This window comes from Aethalodelphis obliquidens, unplaced genomic scaffold (genome assembly GCF_003676395.1).
Source record: "Aethalodelphis obliquidens isolate GAN/ISIS:26980383/991018 unplaced genomic scaffold, ASM367639v1 scaffold4, whole genome shotgun sequence".
Lineage (NCBI taxonomy): Eukaryota > Metazoa > Chordata > Mammalia > Artiodactyla > Delphinidae > Aethalodelphis > Aethalodelphis obliquidens.
In genome coordinates, this window is record NW_020837948.1 from 83565616 (window position 1) to 83581917 (window position 16302).

The 16302-nt window shown below is 40.2% G+C and overlaps 2 pseudogenes; one reads left to right on the top strand and one right to left on the bottom strand.

Annotated features, from left to right (window-relative positions):
* Positions 1-74: 74 nt before the first annotated feature.
* Positions 75-11801, bottom strand: LOC113617598 (60S ribosomal protein L21 pseudogene; annotated as a pseudogene).
* A 534-nt stretch (positions 11802-12335) lies between these two features.
* Positions 12336-14955, top strand: LOC113617704 (kinetochore-associated protein NSL1 homolog pseudogene; annotated as a pseudogene).
* The last annotated feature ends 1347 nt before the right edge of the window (positions 14956-16302 follow it).

Consider the following 16302-nt stretch of genomic DNA (forward strand, 5'->3'; position numbering starts at 1 on the left):
TGTGTGTGTATGCTTTAAATATTTGTTTGGGGAAGGGGGTCACACACTTCTACTCAATTAAGAGAAACATTTATACAGTCCAGGTCTTTTATTTTCTTTACACCCATTATGCCATGAATTCATAGGGAATGGGCTCCAACAGTTCAGGCTCCTTTCCATTGGTTCTCACGAAGTGTGCTTCTCTGGGTGGGGCAGGCTGGCGCTTCAGTTGAACCCAAATACCTTTCTCTTTGGCTTCCTTCTTTTTCTGATTATTTTCCTTCACCCGTTTCAGGAAGCTATCTCGGCTCTTAGAGTGCTTAATATGCTTGATACGCACATTAATTCTCTTGGCAAGAATCTTGCCCTTAACTTGTTTGTTTACAATGATGCCAACAGCATGCTGGGTAACATTGTAGACTCTCCCAGTTTTGCCATGGTAACATTTGTGGGGCATTCCTTTTGGAACAGCACCCATTCCCTTGATATCTACAATATCACCTTTCTTGTAGATTTGCATGTATGTGGCCAAAGGAACAACTCCATGTTTTCTAAAAGGCGTAGAGAACATGTAGCGGGTGCCCCTCCTCTTTCCCTCTGTGTTGGTCATTTTGGCGAATTACGGGAAGATGGCGGTTCCAGCTGAAAAGCCTAACAAGATTTTAAGTGGCAGGAACAGAGCTCTCTCTTAGCCCCATAAGGCTTAGTAGAATCAATACTGGGCTTAACCAGTGTTTGTCTTGCATGTCTATGCCCTATGACATTCCTCTCTTATTTGTCTTGTCATGAATCTTTCTTTACTGGTTTTTACTTAATATTGATAAATTGGGATGCTAGGGATAGGTAGGGGGTGCAACGTGGAAAGCTGGTGTGTATAACTTAGACTGAAAAAATCCAGGAATTCTTACACTGACTTGTTGATAACTATTTCATACTTAGTTTCCCCCTCATAGTTTCAAGATCTACTATCTCACATTTGTTCTTAATCAACTGCTTTCTTATTTCATTGAAAAAATGGAATCAATTATAAAGGACTTCCACACACTCCCACTGTGCAACGATGCACCTACCAGCATCTAAGCCCAAATACTCTGTCTTACCCTTTGTTACCACAGGTGAACTCTGCGTGTTACTGAGGCCAACTCCTCCAACTGTTGACCAAATTCCATCTTGTTCACTCACATTTAGAACCTGCAGAGCCAGCGTTCATTACCCTTAAAAAACTCTGCTTAGAAACAGTCCTGCACTCAGTGAGATCACATCCCCACTCTCTTTTACCATTAAGCATTGCATGGTGGAGTGATTATGTTACCCTTGTTCCAGCAGAGATCTTTAAGTGTTTCCCCAAACAAGTACATTTCCAAGACCCAATGATTCTCTGCATTTGGGCCCAAGGTAGGTACTCAGAGCATTTTGCAGAATGAATAACATTCACAGACACAACCCCAGATCCCAGGGTTCAACTCCAGCCAGAGAGTTTCTAACTCTCTCAGGAAAAGTTTTGCCTAGTGTTTGATTCATTATTGATGAATGCCCCCAATAAAGTACAATAAAGTATGTTGATTAGGCCTATTTCAAGAAGAAAGCTTATTATCCTTTTAAATCCAATAGGTTCCCCACACCTTATACCAGAGGAACTTTTTTCCACTCTCATAACAACTAAGCACTCTGCTGAGTGATACGCCCCTTTGGTTAAAAAAAGAAAAGATAAAATTGACCCTCTACTTACCCTAAGTTTCTTCAGCAAGAGTATAAAAAATATGATGCTGCCCATAAATAAAATTGAATTTCTAAAACGTTTTATATTCTATGTGAAAGCATCTTTCAAAAATATATGGGAAAAAGATGCCACTCATGATTTAAGCTCCCAGGTAATGAAAGGAGCTATTGAGCCTAATTCTTCTAGGATAAATTCAAGACATTAAAGCAGTATTTCTCATCAATTAGTGGCAACATTAGGTCACTGAAAAAACTTTTCCATGTGTCCCAGCCTCTGTCATCTGCCCTCTCTTTTTTCACTTCTCTTTCAACCCAAAAAAATTCCCCCACGTCAATTTTCAGGCATATTTTCCAGATACCCTTAACCCCAATATTTATCCCTCATGACACCTGAAATTACAACTTTAACAATTTATTCTTTGCTTCAAACCATCCTCCCCCAGGCTGGACAACTTAAAAGTCCTACTTGAAAGAATACTGACTATGTAGAGGGAAAGAGAAAAGAAAGGTAAGGAAAAGATATAAGAAAGAAATTAAGCATATTAGCCTTTCAGTCTGTGTCAGGGCTGAGCCAGTGATACCAACATTCCTGGATCTCAAAGCTCCCACTCTGGCCTTACAAGCTCCTCCAGCCCATTCTGCTGCCATGAGTAAATAGGTCATCTCCTGTCTTTGTATAGTGACAGATGGTAACTAGACTTATCATGGTGACGATTTTGAAATGTATAGAATATCGAATCACTATGTTGTACACCAGGAACTAACATTGTGTTATAGGTCAATTATACTTCAAGAACAAACAAACAAAAGAACTCATAGAAAAAGAGATCAGATTTATGGTTACCAGAGTCAGGGGATGGGGGAGGAGGAATTGAATGAAGGCAGTCAAAAGGTACAAACTTCGTGTTATAAGATAAATAAGTATCAGGCATGTGATGTACAATGTGTTAATATAATTAACACTGCTGTGTGTTATATATGAAAGTCATTAAAAGAGTAAATTCTAAGAGTTCTCATCACAAGAAAAAAAAGTTTTTTTCTTTTTCTTTTATTTTGTATTTTGGATGTTTGCTAAACTTGTGATAATCTTTTCATAATGTATATAAGTCAAATAATTATGCTGTACACCTTAAACTTATACAGTGCCTTATGTCAATTATGTCTCAATAAAACTGGAATAAAAAAAGGTTAAAAGTTGGGACTTCCCTGGCGGTTCAGCGGTTAAGAGTCCGTGCTTCCACTGCAGGGGACACAGGTTCGATCTCTGGACGTAGAACTAAGATCCCGCATGCCACACAGCACGGCCGGAAAAAAAAAAGGTTAAAACTTGAAAGGTCATCTACTTTACAAGGGGTTTCTTGACTGCAGCATCACCGCTGCCATCTCCAAGGCTGCAGTGGTCCGATTAAGTGGGCGAAGCTGCAGCATGGGAACAGAGAGGTTACTGCTAACTCCATCTACAAAGGCAGAGTGGACTGTATATTCCATCTTCCCAAAGAGTAGGAGTATGTTCCTTCTGGAAGGGCACCATGACAAGTGTCAACAGATGTTTCCTTACTTGAGCCCTTCACTTTGCTTTAAGGATAACTACAAGCAGAGGTTCTTAGGAGGAATACAAGCACACACAGCACCAAGGCATTTTGGTCCTTCGTGCAACAGCTGTAGCCACTTCACTCTTCTTCTTCACCTCATCAGATTTTCCCAGAACCCAATTTGTATCTGATGTTGGAAAATCTGCCAAGGCAGCAGAATTTAAAAGCCTAGGTGGTTTCCTACCCCCGTGATACTGTGAGCCAATTGTTGATGCTGTAATGTGGGCACAAAGGAGTTGATGTTGTGTCTCCTGGGGTCCTTGAATGCTGGAGGAAGATTTTCAGAAATGCAGGCGGGGACATCCCTGGTGGTGCAGTGGTTAAGAATCTGCCTGCCAATACAGGGGACATGGGTTCGAGCCCTGGTCCAGGAAGATCCCACATGCCACAGAGCAACTAAGCCTGTGCGCCACAACTACTGAGCCTGTGCTCTAGAGCTTGTGAGCCACAACTACTGAGCCCGCGTGCCACAACTACTGACAGCCATGCGCCTACAGACTGTGCTCTGCAACAAGAGAAGCCACCGTAATGAGAAGCCCGTGCACGGCAACAAAGAGTAGCCCCTGCTTGCTGCAACTAGAGACAGCCCACGTGCAGCAACGAAGACCCAATGCAGCCAATAAATAAGTAAATAAATAAATAATAAGTTCTTTAAAAAGAAAAATGCAGGCACATAAGCCTTTTTCTAGGCACTTTATTCAAAATTCTTAGGGGCTGCATGGAGCCCCTGTGTTTGTCCTGTACGATAAATTGAAGAAAGCCACCTAGATGCTGTCTAACTAGAAATGGAAACCAAGGGAATCATGTAGAGTACTCATCATACTTACCATATGAACCACTGGCCTTTGAGAAATTTCTGGTGTCTTTTTATCCAAGGCAGGTTGCTAGGGAAAGCTCTAGAAACAAGAATCAATTATGATCACACCCAACCACTGGCTCTGATGCTTCTACATACTGACTATTTCAGTTTAGGCAGGGAAAGAATAACTGTAATTTGGGGTCTAGATATAAGGCAGCTCAGCCAATTGGATTTAAAGATAATCTAATCGAAATACTATTCTGTAAGACCTCAAATTACGTTCAAGTATTTATCTTGACAAATTATGTTTTCCATTTGAACTTAAGTCCTACATACCATTTTGCACAATTGAATATTTTCAGTTATGCTCTACATTGGACATTCTGTTGTAGAAAAATAAATACACAGAACACACTTTAGAAAACATCTGTTGAAAAGGAAAGCACAAGTTATGAAAGAAAAGCTACCTTACTTATCACCTCACACTGGTCAGAATGGCTATTCTCAAAAAGACAAGAAATAACAGGTGCTGGTGAGGATGTGGAAAAGATTGGTGCAGCCACTATGAAGAACAGTATGGAAAATTCCTTTAAAAACTAAAAGTAGAGCTACCTTATGATCTAGCAATCCCACTCCTAGGCATATATCCAGAAAAGATGAAAACTCTAATTCGAAAAGGTACATTCACCCCAATGTTCATAACAGCAGTATTTACAATAGCCAAGACATGCAACCTAAGTGTCCACCAACAGATGAATGGATAAAGAAGATGTGGTATATATATATATATATATATATATATATACAATGGAATATTACTCAACCATAGAAAAATGAAGTATTGCCATATGCAGCAACATGAATGGACTTAGAGAATATCATACTAAGTGAAGTAAGTCAGACAAAGACAAACATTACATGATATCACTTATATGTGGAATCTATAAAATGGTACAAATGAATCTATATACGAAACAAAAACAGACTCACAGACATAGGAAACAAACTTATGGTTACCAAAGGGGAAAAGGAAAGAGGGATGAATTAGGAGTATGGTATTAACAGATACAAACTACTGTACATATAATAGATAAGCTACAAGGATTTACTGTATAACACAGAAAACTATATTCAATATCTTATAATAACCTATAATGGAAAATAATCTGAATATATATGTATATATATATATATATATATGAATCACTTTGCTGTACACCTGAAACTAACACAATATTGTAAATTTACTATACTTCAATAAATAAATAAAATATTATTAAATGCAAAAGGAGAAAAAGAATAAAGAAAAGAAACGCTACTTTACTTACCATTTTGCCTATAGTTGACCTTGGATGAGAGAACTCTTTCTTATTTCTCTCTTGGCTCTTCCAAATGAGAAAATATATGTGAAAGTATCCATTCAGGTGCCTGGCACATTGCCAGAAATAAATAAATACTCTTTTCCATTAAGCGTTATCTCCTCAGCTCACCGAGCATTGCTATGGAACATAATAAAACCCAGAGTAAGGTACAAAAATAGCAACCTTTGGAACACTAACTAGAAATTATGAGTAGTAAACCATACACGGATGACTTGAAATAATTGATGTTACTCCACCTAACGTCTATTTAGTAACTGGATCAGAGACTGCTTCTGGTCCCTTTATGTTCGTTCTCCCCTTGTTATATAGTAATGGAACTCTGATGTTGAACGGGACACACTATGACTTGAAATAAAGACTACATGTTATAATCTCCCTTGCAGTTAGGTGAGGCCATATTGCTAACTTCTGGCCAAAGTGATATTAGCAAAGGTGGTGTGTGCAACTTCCTGGAAGAGACCTATTCCAGCCCCTCCCCCTAAACACAACAAAACCCCAAGCCTCTCTCTCCCTGCTCTCTCAAGCCATTTTTGGACCAGCTGGAAAGCCTGCCCAGGTCTTTTTTCCCCCAGAAAGCTTCACTACGTATTCTGATACTCTCTTGATACGTGTATGCATCATCAGTTTTGATGTCCAAACCAAATTTTGGGGTGGAGGTCCATTTATGAGGGTATATAAATACATAATGGAGCTTTCTGAGGATCTACTTTTTTGGGGGTATCTACATGTTTAGCAAGATCCCAGGAAGTTTCATAACCACTAAAACTTGGGAAGCACTACTCTGAAGTGTACAAATTATACAGAAGAGCAAAACAATAGTAAGCTAACATGGCACAGTCAAAAAGAAGAAAAAAGGAGCAAGAAAATCTTCTGGTCTCTCAATCTAGGTGTCAAATGTTTGCTGAGAAGTTAATATGAGCTGTCTTATAGGGCTCAGGAGGTAACAGTGAACATAATAGAGAAAACTCCTGCCCTCACGGGGCTTATGCTTCATATGAGTGTGAAGACATTACAATGCAATTGAGAATTTTCAATGGAAGTGTTGAGTGGGAGGATGCTTGCCTCTGTCACTTGGTCAGAGACCTACCTTTATTGTCCTCTCAACATAATAAAAATAACAAGAGTTATAGTCAACCTTTTTTGAGTATTTATCAATAAAATATGCCAGGCAGTGTACTTGGCACTTCATATGTATTACCAAGCATTCTAATATAGGCATATACACCTGTATGTTTTTCCCTTTTGACGCATTTGGGTGTAATAAAAAAAAAAGCACTGCATCCACATTCAGAATATTTGGACTCATTTCCTGATTTGACCATGTGCTTAACTTTCCTCACTCTCAATTTCATTAAATAGAAATATTGTCTATACACTGTCTTTCCAAAGTCATGGAGAAGACCAACTGACTTCTCACATGCTAAGCACTTAGGACAGCACTTAGCACATAGAAAAGACTTGACAATACCAGTCATGATTACTGTGCCTAGTCAATCTTTTATTGTTAAATAATAAAGGTAAGTAAAAAGACATTGCATTGTAAATTTGGCTTCATGGCATGGATTTCACGGGGTACTAAGTTTTTCTCCCCGTTAGTTTAAATTTTTCTTGAGTAGAAACCACAAAATATAACTTACACTCCAACTGTCTTTATCTTATTTATTGTACCATTGATTATGAAGCTAAGATTGAGGACTTTATTGCCTCATGTTCCATTTTTTAAAAGCTGAGTTTATCACTCTTTTAGAGGCAGAAATCCAAATGTAGTTTTTTGCTACATAAATATCTGTTAGTAAAAAATATGAAAGAGTATTTAATTTGCATAGCATCTTCCAGTTCTAGGCCAAAATATTTTAAACAAACCTCTTAGAATATCAGTCATTATTAGTTATTATTACCAGTGTATTTAGAACTACACCATTATTTTTAAGCACCTTCAAAGAACCACATTGCATAGATGTAGTAACATCATTTACTTAAGCATGCTGGGTTTTTCTAGTCCTTTATAAACAAGGTGAGATTATACATCTTATTCAAAGATATATACATCAAAAAAGTTACAGATAGTTTATTTTTACTTCTTAAATAAGCAATCAAATTGCCTTCCCAAAAGACTGCGATAATTTATACTCTCACCAGCAGTGGAAATGCTTTTCTAGCCAACACCTCTATTAACATTAATTTTTAAAACTGTCATTGGTTGAATGACAGTTGAATTATTTGTAAATTTTAGCTATGTACGTTTGCCTCCAGCCCCTAGAAACAAAAATAACTGACCTCTAAATACATCTACTTTTTAGCTTCTATATTTAATATGTATTAAGTTGTTTAAAGAAAATTTTTCCAATTAACTAAAGAAATAATTTTAATTATACAAAGTTTAATATGTCAGCCCTAGATTAGAGTTGGACGGATGTGGTTTTAAATATCTATATTGTCATTGATGTGTTAGCATTCAAAAGATCCAGAAGATGGCAGTATAATGATGTTTTCCCTAAATTTTAGAGAAAAATTGAAGCAGGAAAATCTGAAAATATAGATTCTTCCCATTTTTATTTTCTCTTTTCTTAAAATGTTGCAAGATCACTAGATGTAAGGCACTAAGGAATGTGTAGAGGAGACCTCACATTTACAGGAAAGAGAAGTCATAATGGGTGGAACGCACAGCAGACAGGGAATTTGAGGACTCCCACTTCAAATTTCAGCCCTTTGGGCCAGGACACTCTAAATCTACACTTTCCTGTAGGTGAAATCATCTAGCAACACCCTCCCCTCAAGACTATTACGAAGACTAAATGAGATAAAATATATAAACCCGTGCAGCACTGAGAATGTAATGAGCATTTTGGTTTTAATTTTTAAAATCCTCCTCTGTTAGAGATATCTACTGAAATATGCATGGTTGAAATAATATGGCATCTTGGGGCTTCCCTGGTGGCGCAGTGGTTGAGAGTCCGCCTGCCGATGCAGGGGACTCGGGTTTGTGCCCCGGTCCGGGAAGACCCCACATGCCGCGGAGCGGCTGGGCCCGTGAGCCACGGCCGCTGAGCCTGCGCGTGCGGAGCCTGTGCTCCGCAACAGGAGAGGCCACAACAGAGAGAGGCCCGCATACCGCAAAAAATAAATAAAATAAAATAAAATAAAATAAATAATATGGCATCTTAAATTTGCTTTTAAATGCTTTTTTAAAAAAGAAAAATGTTGAGATTAAAAAAATATTGACAAGTTATTGATAATTTTTGGAGTTGCTATGATAAGATTAAGGGGATTTGTGATACTACTCTATTTGTTTATATGTTTTAAAACTGCCATGTGTATACACCATGTGTGTATACCTCAGTCTGGCTGAGATTCAGAGACTGGGTTGCAGGGCGGCAGCAGCGGACGCAGAGAGGGCAGGTAGAACACTACTGCAGTGGTGCAGTGGTCCACGTAGGAGGTGATGGTGGAGATCTTAGAGAAGTGGATGGACTCAGAATGTTGTGGAGATAAAATTGACAAGACTTCTTGGTGATTTGGGATGGAGGGAGGTGGAGGGAAAACACTGCCAGAAGTCCTGGGTTTGGGCATTATTATAATTAAGGGAGTGGGCTATGGAGGAGGGTTGCAAGTTTGGGAAGGGTTGTCTTTTGCCCATGGTAAGTTTGAGATTTCTATCAGGCATGCTATGGAAATGTTAAGTAAACAACTGGATGGAGTTCACAACACAGGTCAGGACTAGAAATGTAGATTGTGGGGAGCGGGTGGCAGGGGGGACTTTGCAGGCAAAGTCATGTAGATAACACTCACAGTCAGGGGACTGAGTGATGTCACCAAAGGAATGAAGAAATAGAGAGGGAACCTCAGGATAGATGTGCAGAGACTGAGCAAAGGAGAAGCCAGCAGAGGATTGATCTCCCCGTCTGTATAATAGGACTGTCTTAGGACTATTGGAAGGAGTATATAGGCTTTTTGTATGTAACACCCCTTGTGTCACATAGTAGGGCTTCAATAGCCATTATTCCTCTTTGCCCCATTCGTTTTTCACAGAGGGCCTCTCCTCCTACTTCCCTGGGGAAAGCAGAAAACAAAGGCCATCAGGTGGCAATACCATCAACTTCCATTTTCCCCCACAATTCAAACCTACCTGCAAGTCTATCATTCACTCCCTCTTCCTTCCAGTGTCCCAAGAAGACAAATTCCCTTTTCTTTTCAAAGTTCATTTTTCCCAGCTGCCAGTTCTATCCCTCCTACCTCTTCTGGGACATTGTCCTACCAATTATGACATTCTGTCTTATACTTTCTATTCTTTCCCCTTTACAGATTCTTCCTCTCAGTAACTCTGTAAGCATGAGTTCATTCCATCTTAAAAAAAAAAAGTCTTCCTTATTTCTTTTAGTGATTTTTCTCTAAAAAGTGCTGCTCAATTTTCATTGTGCGTATGAGATACAAATGAACTTATTTACAAAACAGAAATAGACCCACAGGCATAGAAAACAAACTTATGGTTACCAAAGGGGAAAGGGGGAGAGGGGTAAATTAGGAAGTTGGGATTAACATATACATATACTACTATATATAAAACAGATAAATAATAAGGACCTAGTGCATAGCACAGGGAACTATACTCAATATTTTGTAATAACTTATAATGGAAAAGAAACTGAAAAGAATATATATATATGTATATATATATATATATATATATCACTTTGCTGTACTTCAGAAACTAACACAACATTGTAAGTCAACTATATTTCAATTAAAAAAAATCAACTGACCATAAATGTAAAAACAAATTTGTTGTGCATATGAAATATCAAGGGATATTGTTAGCATGCAGATTTCGATTCATTAGGTAGAAGGGTTGCAGAGTTGAGGTTCTGCTGAATGCTGATGCTGATACCACTGGTCCACAGGCCACACTTCGAGTAGTGGTTCTCAACCTTGACTGTGTGTCGTTATCACCTAGAGAGCTTTAAAGAATGCCGATATCTGGGTGCCACTCCCAGAGATCTCTGTATCTTTGACACAGGCTGTGGGCTCAGCATCAGGATTTTAAAAAATCTCCCCTGATGATTCTAATATGCAGACAATATTGAGAACTCCTGCTATCCAGAGGGTAGAATTATGAGGGACTTTCTACACCATATATTTCTATATTGTTTGAACTTTTTGTCAAATATTATGTTACCTTGGACTTAAAAAAAAAAAAAAAGAATTAGAAGAAGAATGAAGATGGGACTTCCCTGGCGGTCCAGTGGTTAAGACTCCACATTTCCAGTGCTTCCACTGTAGAGGACATGGGTTGGGTCCCTGGTCAGGGAACCAAGATCCCACATGCCATGCAGCACAGCCAAAAAAAATAAAGAAGAAGAAGAAGAATGAGGAGGAGAAGGAAAAGGAAGGGAGAAGAGAGGAAAAAAGGGGGGAGGGTGAGGAAGGAAAAATTTTCTTGATCCAGTAGGTACAGCACTTTCCTCTAAAATCAAATTTCTTGAAGTGTCCACTTCTTCACTTTCCATTCACATCTCAACCCTCCCCAGTCTGGCTTCTGTGCCCTTTTCTCCCTAAAGCTGTACTGACAAAAACCACACAACGCAACGGGTCACGTCTCAGTTCTTACCTTACTAATCTTTGGCCAATGTTGCAAGAGGTCCCAGGAACCTAAAGCAATATCCCAGCACACACCATATCATTAATGATTTTTTTCTTCTTTCTTGTGGGCTACAAATGAGAATAGTAAATTATGAATGATTCCTCATTGTCATTAAGCAAGGAACAGAGCTGACACCTGGCAACAGATGAAATATGCATGCATGCAAAGCTCTTGTTAAAAAAATATCTCCACATCCAAAATTAATGTCCATCCTAAAAGAACTAAAAGAGTCAAAACATTTCTCCCTTTTTGGAGCAGACTCTCAAGAATTATAGCAAAGCTTCCCTGGGTCTGCTTTCTCACAAATGGGGAGGGGGAGAAGTAGGTGTGTCCAAGACAGCTCAGACACTGAAAGAAGAAACAGTTTTCACAAATAACTTGTGCCAGTTCAGGTCCTCCAGGAAGCAGACGCTAAGACAGAATTCAAGTCCGTGAAAAGTCAGTGACACAGAAAGGGAGGAGGGCGCAGAAGTGGGGAGAGCTCATACTGCCTGCAGGTCAGACAAGGCAAGAAAGAAGGGAGTGGGGACTGGTGAGGGAGAGCATAGGACTACAGTGCAGCTCAGAGAAAGTCTCAGCCAGGCCAACAAGGAGCCCCAGAGCCAAGACTGCCTGGCAGGGTCCCCACACGTGGGAAGGACTGGCCCGGCTCCGGGACCCTCACCATGCTGAGTCCCTGACTCGGAAGAGCCTGCCCAGAGTGCGGTCTCTGGACCACCGCGGTGGGTCCCTACAGAGGGCTCTTGGCCAGCAGCTCTGCTCACAGCAGGATCCCCAGCAGCACACTCCCAGTTTGCCCAGGACTGCACTCGGCTGGTTAGTATTGGAATAATTTTAATATGGTTTCGGCAGAATAAAGAGGCAACAGAATAATCCTTTGACAGTTCTATCTCTTCATTTCTGAAACTTTCATCTCATTCCTTACCTTAAAAACACCAAAAGTAGGTCTAGTCTAAAAGTAAGGAAATTGGCCCTAATTTGATAAGACAGTCTCTGCTGACTTCCTGAAACACCCCACCCAGAGCTTCCCCATCCAGTCCTCCTCTGTATACATCACTGATCCTCTGCCTGTCCCTTAAATTCTGCCCTTCCTCAAGCTGCGCTTGTCACTCTGTCCACACTACCTGGGCTACTGTTGTGATGGAATGATATTTGAAGTATTAACTGATGCAGTTTTTTTATTAATATTTCCTCCTCTCTTGCATGATCCCTTCACTCTTCCAATTATGGGAAGTGTGAGAGATACTAAAGACATGCAGTATTCGAATCTCTCTTTGGGTTTTATTGCTCACCTGGGGCCTAGGGGTAGGGTTGGGGGTTTACCCAGAACGGGGGATAAGGGGCAGGGGCCCTCTGGACGATATGCATGTCTCAGTATCTTCATCTATTCTCCTTTCTCTCTGCTTCTGCATCCCAGAGAAATTGATCTGGTCTGCGAGGCACAGAGATGCAGGGCTGTCAAATCAGGACCCGAGCCAAAAAGCATAGTGCATTAATCACCAGTAAAGTTGTCTTCCATTAGTGACAGAATGATACTACATATACAGGTGACACAGGACAAAAGGAAGAAAGAATTGGGGCTTGAGCAAAAAATCAAGTCTTAGCCATGGAACAAAGAGAAAGAAGCACATTTTGAAAAATAAAAGGATGTCTTTTAGATTTAATCAGATACAAAACTTGCAGGCAAAATGAGAAGTGCTCGATACAGAAGCCTATAGGTAAAACAGCTCTAATCTTTTTTTTTTTTTTTTAATTTATTTTTGGCTGCACTGGGTCTTCATTGCTGTGCGCAGGCTTTCTCTAGCTGCGGCGAGTGGGGGCTACTCTTCGTTGCGGTGCACGGGCTTCTTATTGCGGTGGCTTCTTTTGTGGAACATGGGCTCTAGGGCGTGCGGGCTTCAGTAGCTGCGGAGCACAGGCTTAGTTGCTCTGCGGCATGTGGGATCTTCCCCAACCAGGGCTCCAACCTGTGTCCCCTGCACTGGCAGGTGGATTTTTTTTTTTTAACATCTTTATTGGAGTATAATTGCTTTACAATGTTGTGTTAGCTTCTGCTGTAAAACAAAGTGAATCAGCTATACCTATAGCAGACAAATTCTTAACCACTGCATCACCAGGGAAGCCCAAACAGCCCTAATCTTAAACAGCTAAAAGTTTCTACCTCATTATCATATTACACCAGCTTTTCAGTGCCAGATTTTCCAGCAGAAGAGGAATAATGAGTTTAATAAGAATGATAATGAGGAGAAATTATCCCAGCCTGGATTTCTGGCCCAGATGAAAATATCTTTCTCTGAGCGCCGGAAAAACAGGTTTGCAGCCCAGTCTGGATCTGGGTTTTTCAGAATGTGGCCCCAGGATCTTCTGCCTCAGTGAGTTCCTGTCAAGAGGCTATTGCATAGACCTACTCCAGACCTCCTGAGTCAGAATCTCTGCAGGGAGCCCCAACAATATACAACTTTAACAACCACCCCGAGTGATTTTTACACACACTCTAATTATGAAACCTCTGCTTTAAAATTTAAGAAGATTTGCGCAAAGGGTGTGAAGAATGTTAACACCTTGGATTAAAGAGACAGTCTATTTTATAGTCCCATTATAGAGTAATAGAAAACTTTACGGCTCTTGTGCAGTTTAGGGTCAGGAGCAGGCAATACCCAGACCAGATTACAATGGCAACCTCATATTATTTAAAAGAGTAGATACTCTAAAATCCTCTCTTCATTGCAGCGCCATTCAAAATCTTCTCTTCAGACAGTTGAAGCTGGAAAACGGGAGAGGGCTTGAGTCGGTGGTTCTTTCCCCTCTGTGGGACATGGAGAGAGTAGCTACGATAGATGACAGGGCCTCGGTCCCTGCCACCTCCTGAAAAGACTTGCAAGTGCGCTGCACCTCAAAGCGGGCAGTGATGGAAATGCTAGAACTGGTGGCAGCTCTGCGCAAAACCTCGGGGACGCGCTGCCAGAGGAGATTCGGGAGCCCCTGCTGCAAGATGCGCAGTGGACTTTTGAATCAGCTGTGCAAGAGAATGTCAACATTCATGGGCAAGCATGGCAGGAAGCTTCAGACAATTGCTGATGGATTCTGATATCAAAGTCCTTGAAAACCAGTTTGATGAAATCACAGTCCATGTAGCCACAAAACAGTAAGCAGTATCCCAGAAAGATCCTTCAATGTGTCATCAAAATCATAAAAGCAAAACAAGAAATTCTGAAGCAGTGCTAACCTGTTGTACATCCATTGGACCTAAAATATGACCCTGATCCAGCCCCTCATATGGAAAACTTGAAATGCAGAGAAGAAACAATAGCTAAGGAGATGAGTGAAGCTACGAAGTCCTTGCCTGCATTAACTGAACAAGGAGATGGATTTTTCCCAAGTTTTAAAGATGCAGCCTATTATCTGGCTCCAGAAAGTCCACCAAGAAGTCTTCTTCGGGTTGTTATAGGAAACCAGATGTTAAACCTGAGAGCTTTATAGCACAAGTAAAAACCACACCAGTGGAGACTTCTGCTAGGAAAACCACTGACTTGGTACTGAGAAGGAAGGGAACTAAAGACTGCCGCCAGAGAAAATGGTATCCGTTGAGGCCAAAGAGAATCAGTCTTGATACATAAGCTCTTTCTGTTTATCTTGGGAGTTGAAATTAGGCACTATCAACATTTAGATTACAGCTTAATGCCTAGACAGGACTTCAATTAAAACAACAGATAACTAGTGATTCCTTTATACAAATATAGTAGCTCTATGCTGGGGTATGATGTAATATTGTGTTTCTTCCCTCACCTTTTCATCTATAGTCAATGAAAAGCATATATTTTTTAAAATATTTACACAAAGTCTGTCAATGGTCATTAAGAGTGCAAATTTTTACTGTCCTTAAATACCATCAACACTTGGCTGCCTTACAGGTTGTTGTTTTTTTTAATAAATTTATTTATTTATTTATTTTTACATCTTTATTGGAGTATAATTGCTTTACAATGGTGTGTTAGTTTCTGCTTTATAACAAAGTGAATCAGTTATACATATACATATGTTCCCATATCTCTTCCCTCTTGCGTCTCCCTCCCTCCCACCCTCCCTATCCCACCCCTCTAGGTGGTCACAAAGCACCAAGCTGATCTCCCTGTGCTATGTCTGCTTCCCACTAGCTATCTATTTTACGTTTGGTAGTGTATACATGTCCATGCCACTCTCTCACTTCTTCGTCACAGCTTACCCTTCCCCCTCCCCATATCCTCAAGTCCATTCTCTAGTAGGTCTGTGTCTTTATTTATTTATTTTTGGCTGGGTTGGGCCTTTGTTGCTGCACGCGGGCTTTCTCTAGTTGCTGCGAGCAGGGGCTACTCTTCGTTGTGGTGTGCGGGCTTCTCAATGTGGTGACTCCGCGGCATGTGGGATCTTCCTGGACCACACTCGAACCCGTGTCCCCTGCATTGGTAGGCGGATTCTTAACCACTGTGTCAGCAGGGAAGTCCCAGCCTTACAGCTTTTTGTGGAATTTCAGAAGTAACGTGTTTCATTGTGTTTCCTGGATATACATCTTTCTTTAAAAAAGAGCTGTGTAGGGACTTCCCTTTAATTAGCACTTAAAGGACTTCCCTTTAATTAGGACTTCCCTTTAATTAGCACTTAAAGCCACCCGTTAAATCAGATGCCTGAATCCTCAGCAGTCAGTACCATGTTTATCCTCCCCAACACACACTTTGTTTACATGGGTCCTATATAGCAAATATTGGAAAAGGAACTATACCTTAATCACAAAAGGAGACTACAAAGAATTCCAAGACATGAGGAAATGAAGGAGATCACCATGAATGCAGGTAAAACCTAGATGTATGAGACTAATAAGGATTTATGAGACAACTTTGTCCCTGTGGCCAGTCTTTGTGTCACATTGGAGTACACTCCAGCACTGAAACAAAGAACACACTTTTTAATGTTAAAAAAGAAACAATCTTTATTTGCTTTCTTGTTCAAAATGTAAATTGATTTAAGGTGTTTAAGAAAGGATTTTCAGGTGTTGAAAAAGATAAATCATTGGGTAGACTCTTCAATCTGCTAACAGCAAAAAAAAGTCACGTACAAATTGAATGTTCTCAACTTAGTTAAACTGTACACGTGGCTAAACAAATGGTTCTGAATTTTTGCATTTGACTTAAAACAATCAAGACTTGGGACTTCCCTGGT